At 33.7% G+C, this 6,235-nt stretch overlaps 1 protein-coding gene across 6 annotated transcripts in view; it reads left to right on the top strand.

The window, feature by feature from the left end:
* The first annotated feature begins 2,895 nt into the window (after window positions 1-2,895).
* The window catches only part of LOC108972796 (Krueppel homolog 1), a 29,072-nt gene continuing 25,732 nt past the window's right edge, over window positions 2,896-6,235 (top strand). Inside the window, exons 1-2 of one of the 6 annotated variants that reach the window (XM_018939606.1) lie at window positions 2,896-2,966; window positions 4,546-4,772. The gene's annotated coding sequence lies outside the window, so the exon portion shown is untranslated. Of the gene's footprint in view, window positions 3,451-4,032; window positions 4,773-5,667; window positions 5,952-6,235 lie in introns of those variants that run through there. The other 5 variants (XM_018939602.1, XM_018939604.1, XM_018939603.1 and 2 more) reach the window with 5 other exon arrangements.

Genomic DNA, 6,235 nt, shown 5'->3' with positions numbered 1-6,235 from the left:
AAAAAAAATGTGTATGGAAAAGAGTTACTTTTTGGAACTATCCAATTTTACGACTTTTCCTCATGAAAAGTATAAGGTATTTTTATTTTTAAACCTTCCCCGATCCACAACGAACAACCTCTGAAAATTTCCTCAATATTGGTGCAGCCGTTCTCTTAACGTTACTAACAAACCAACATTCGTTCGTTTGTATGGGAAAAAGAAAATGGCAGCTTTTAGGGGTTTCCCGGAAATTATTCGAAATTTTATTGCCTTAGAAACCATCCTTGAACCTCAACGAACGTTTAGAAAAAGGAATTGACCAAATTGATCCAGTAGTTGTTGAGGTATGCGCTTAGCAACATATTTTGCGATTCATTTTTATATACATACATGCATATGTATGTAAAAGATAAAATGAATAAATTTTGTGGTTTTCTTCTATCCATTTCAAAAGATGTGTATTTAACATTAAATTTAGCATATCAAAATATTTTTGTTTTACACACATAAAAAMATTAATGCTAARGCTTAAAATGGGCATAATTGATATCAAAAAAGTTTACGTACACTAATTATTATTTATATAAATCAAAAGTAATTACAATAGTTTTAGCGGTTTTTGACCTACATTTTGTTGCTATTATTGTCCCTATACATCGATGTATACTCCCCACTCAATTTCTATTATTATTTCCAAATATTTTGACCCACTAAGACCGTGATCCAGCTTTTTGGCCTTATTTTGATTAAATTCAATGTTTTCGAATACGGTTTTCCAAAAAGTTCCAGATATTTTGAATATAATTAATGTATAGTGATTGCGGGACCTATGSATTTATTTTTAACTCCATAACAAACATTCACGTACAAGATAAGACGTGTATTTTGGGTCGGCATCCTGTTGGAAATTGATTTTGCTGCTATTAACAGCCGATTCCGAGCCGATTGTTAAAATGTTCAGAAATATGTGTTTATCCATTTTTGAAATGTACACAAAAAAATAAATCCTCAAACAGAAAGTAATGTGTTGAAGAGTGCTSGGCATCATGGACGAATCGCACGTCGTAAGCTATACAAAAGTAAAGTTAATAAAAGGAAAAGGTCGGTGTTTGCTAAACAATATTTAAACAAATCGTATCGGTTTTGGGAAAACATTGTGCTCACCGACGCATCAAAATTTAATATATTTGGTTCGAATAGATCACGAAAAGTGTGGATAAAGATCAATGAAGAGTTGCAAGGARAAAAGTTATTGCCAATGGTAGAGCACTGTGGAGGTAATGTTATGGTTTGCGGGTGTATGGTTGCATCTAGAGTTGGACATTTGGACTTTATTAGTGAAAACATGGATAAAGATATGTATGTATCTGAACAATTTAGCAAAAAAATWTACATTTTAAGTGCGCTTAAATCGGATGTTAATAGCGGCCACTTCTGTTTACAACAGGATAACGACCCAAAACTCCCGGTTGTTATGGAATTAAAAATAACTCTATAGGTTTCGCAATCACCGTACTATTGTTCAGGGTATAMAAATATTAGTCAGAAAGCTATTTATGATAAAAAGTTACGAAAATCACGTAAATTTGTACAATTTATAATAACAAAGAAGGTATGTAAGGGGTATATACTTGCATAAAGTCAACACCAAATMCCTGCGAACCTTACATTGATAGTAATTATTAGGATTACCAATCTCTGAAAATATCTGTAGAATAGCTATGACAGAATACCATCATATATCCCGAGCATGTATTTTTAACGAGGTTTGAACCATCACTCCCATTTATATTTAAAACTTAAAAAACCCCATTTTGTGTAAGAATCTATGTAAATATTTAAAATTCGTTGACACAACACATAAACAAAATTAAGAAGAAAAACTGGCGTGCAAAAAGATCGTGTGTGCCGTTTTCGTACACATTTGTAGTGTATTATGCATGTGTATGTATACATACATACATATGTATGTACATACATACCATATGTGTGTGTAACTACGCTGTCGTATTCGTCAGCTTACTTATAACGCGATATCATAATAAAAATTTTATTGAGTAAGTAAAGAAGAACAGCGCCAACGACCACAACAGAAGCTTCAGCAACCAGACTATAATTTACTTTTGGGTGTGTATTAGCGTTGGTGATGACGTTGATTTTTGTATTGTATTTTGTCGGTGAACAGTCTCGTAGGAGCACTCTGTTAGCGTGTGGGGCCGGTTCAGCTAAAAGAACGGCGCCTAAATACATACAAGCATATGTATGTACATGCCGCTTTGACGCACGAGAATAACGTGAGATTCATTTATTAAAATACAGACACGAGTATGCGTGTGTGTAAACATGTACATATGTATATGTTTATGTATGAGTGATTCAGGTACATACTAATAAAAAAATGCTTATTTAAATACTTATTTTACGTATGTATATACGTTACGCTTGTTTCAGTGAAGCAAATGCATGTGAGCTTTTCTACTCTTGTCCTAAGCATTACGACTGTGTATGTATGTACATATGTATACATATATGAATGTGTGTATTCAAAGAGACCTTCGTAAAAAGCAACAGGGKCGTATACGAAGGGGTGAGAGACGGTAGAAGACTCTTTTTTCACTTTTGCGACGCCACAGCTTGTGAAGAACCCCCCATTGTATGGACAAAATCGGCGTGGACACCATGACCCTTGCAACTGGGATRTCAATATACCAGCGCATTCGCCGTTGCCTCCACCATCGCCATCATCAAAATAAACTTGAATTCGTCGACAACTGAGGTAACCGACTAAGCCGTCGCAAGCAGCGGCATCGACAGCGGCAGCGACAGTAGCAGCGCAGCGACAACAGCAGTAGCAGCGGTTAGACACAGAACAACTGTAACATTTTGCTAGTGTCGTTGGTATTACTGAATCAACTTGCAAGCGGTCCACAACGTATCCGCCGAGTAGACGTACTCAAAGCTAAACACGAACTTTCTTTATAATTGTATATATTTACCTACATATGTACATATATAATGCATTATAATAGAATGAGAAAGGTGAAGCGTAGTTTGAATTAAATTTAAACGGAAATTATAAAAATATGACGCTAAAAAGTGATCCAAAACGAAGTGAATGAACAAATTTATTTGAACAGAAACATTTTTGGCAACCAGTGAAAACATTTTGAACATATGTACATACATACATACATATGTAGATATGCACGAGAACGTTTAAACAATTCTAAAACCTAGAAAAAATACAGATATTAAAATCAAACATCTGTATGAATACACATACACATATGAAAGTAAATAAGTATGTGAGAATGTACAACTTTAAAGTTGACATGAATAAATACTTACGTAAACTAAAAATCATTCGAAGGGGAAATATGCTTGATAATCCGAAAAAATTAGAAAAAACATAATGTCATGTAAAAATAAAAACAGACAGTGTGCAAAAAACATTCTCTCTGGAAGTATGTATGTAATGTACCTAAAAAAAAACCTTTACACTTGATATCGACTCAATGTATTTGTTAGTGTACACACGCAACGCTGCCATAGCTAAAACAATGCGAATTTTAGTAGCGCCGCTGTTTGCTGGTGTGCGTGCGCGCCGAATGGAACCTAGGTCAATATTGTTTCTAGTGCGACGAGAGAAATTATTAGCAGTCAACTTGCAGCAATGGCATATACATACATATGTCTGTACAAACATTAGTGAGCTTTTGGTGGGAGTTATGGGGGCMACGATACTAACTATACAACAAATAATATAAAATGTTTGACGACGGGAAAAAGCTGCCGAGCCTATAGGCTCTCAAACGCGTTCACTCATATTTACGCTGGTATATCGAGAAAAAGAGCGAAAGCAATAAATTGGCAATGCAAAGTTAATTATTTTTGAGAACTACGCTAATATAATAAACTAAAATGACTTGTTCTTAAAATACCATTAGTTTGTCTGAATGCTATAAACAGTCTAACTGCTACTTTCGTTTTTTGTTTTTTTTTTTTTTTTGTTTTTGTTTTCTAAAACCTCTTACTCGTGGAACAGTGGGGCACAGTGCGCTTGTGCCGATGAATTTGTGTTAAACACAAATAAAAGCGTCGGAAACATCTCAACGCACTGTTTAAATACCATCCCATATACCCGTATATGTATGCACATGTATGTATATGTATGTATATTGTCAATGTATTTGAGAAAAACGTGAATGCTGCTAATTTAATGCATAACGTATTGAGTGCCTTATCAAGTTTAACCATATGCTTTATCTACAAAAAGAACATTAATAAAAAGTACACACACACATGTACACCTTTTCCACATTATGAGCTACAATTTAGGTTCTAATCGGATCGTTGCTCATTTCGAAACAACTCCAAGACACACACTCGCCTACCGCTGAAAGCTCCCCGTATCCGAAATGGCGCATAACGCCCGCGCGACTTCAACTTAGTGCTAACTGAACCTGAAGTGAAACGAGCGAACAACTTTTGTTAATCTCTTATTTTAGAATAATTTAAAGTGTCTAGTGCTAATAAGTAATATCTATGGTTTGTGTATTTCAGTGTCATTGACGTTTCTRTTACTAAAAAGTTCAGAACCAAACAAATAAAGGAAACTTTTGGTGTAAATGTATAACACTCAAATTAATCAAATATATTTTAATAAATAAACAATTTACAAAAGCTATAAGCTGACGAATATTTTACTTTGAGCATTTGTGATTTAAATAAGGAGCACAATCTTTTCAACCGGACAAAGAATCGAAATTGCACTAAAAACGCCTTTTATGGTAAGTAAAGAAAGAGAAAGTATTGTAATATTCAAATATATAGCTATGGACAAATATTTAGCGCACTTGAATTCATAATTACAAATATTGCTGTTACTTGTAAGAGAGTGATATTTCTATAATTAGGAGATCAATACTGCTTCTCGCCCCTTTTTGAATGAGTAGGAAAATGACCGTTATCTTTCTATTCAGATGTTGCTAATATATCTCTGATAAGTTTCGTCATAAAACTTTGACAATGATTTTGCGCACTTATAGTTTTCGGTCACTAGTTGTGTTTGATTTAACAAATAACCGCTCTCAGTTGTAATTAATAGTTAATTTTATTACAAATTGTAATTRAATGCCAAAAGAATAATACTGTTAATTTGAAAAAAAGAAGAATTATTTGTGACATTTACAAAAACGGTATAAACCAAGTAAAAATAGTGAATATAGTGAAATGTTTCAGAAAAATGTTATATTAAAAGTGTATATAATATATGTTAAAAGTGATCCCAATATGTTATCTCAAAACACAATTCGTAAGGCACAGTCTCGCGAAACAACGCACCGTGAGGATAAAATAATTGTTGGGAAATGTAAAGCTGATCCTTTCAAATCATCTCGCGCAATTATGKTCGAAGTCAATGCAGAATTGGGCTTAAACATGTCAAATGCGGAGACGTTTAAGTGAAAATATTTTGTTTGGCCGTGTGAGCATAAAAATACTACTACTGACGAAAAAGAATAATGTACGTTTGGCATTCGCTAATAGTTGCAGATCTAAAGATTTAAATTTTTGGAAAATTATATATTTTTATTTACATTAAGAGAAAAACCAAGAAAGCCATCCAAGATATATAAAAAAGACCATAAAGCATGGTGGAGGAAATTTAAAAGTTTKGTTTGGTCGTTTTCCTGGCTTGGGCTTGAACCAATAGTAAAGATAGAGGAGAAAATGGATAAATTTACATATCTTAATATACTAAGGAATACAACGGAGCCTACACCTATGATGTTGTGCCAGMAGATTGGATCTTTATGCACGTTAACGATCCCCAACATATTGGAAAAACTAGCTTGCGCAACCAAAAGTTCCATTTGTTGATTGGCCAGCGCAAAGTCCAAATCTGGTCCCGATTCGAAACTTATGGAATGAAGTCAAAGGAAAAATTTGGCAAAGAAGCAGAAGTAGAGGTAATAACCAGGATAAATATAATATCAAAGAATTTCACGCCACTTGTTAGTAATATTTCTTTTGTCTGATAGATATTTTAAAGTGCGCTAAATACTTGTTCAAGTCAATTTTGACTTAAGAATGTATACCAAACATTGCTTATTTATTATAAAAAACTAAATATTTGCACTAAAACTTAAAATTATTCAAAACAAGTAAGGAAGGGCAAAGTTCGGGTGTCACCGAACATTTTATACTCTCGCATGATAAAGTGATAATCGAGATTTCAGGCGTGGTTGTGAAC

This window comes from Bactrocera latifrons, unplaced genomic scaffold, assembly GCF_001853355.1.
Source record: "Bactrocera latifrons isolate USDA-ARS-PBARC rearing strain unplaced genomic scaffold, ASM185335v1 scaffold_426, whole genome shotgun sequence".
Taxonomy (NCBI): Eukaryota; Metazoa; Arthropoda; class Insecta; order Diptera; family Tephritidae; genus Bactrocera; species Bactrocera latifrons.
Note: the sequence above shows the minus strand (reverse complement) of the source record. Positions and strands in the feature narration are given on the sequence as shown.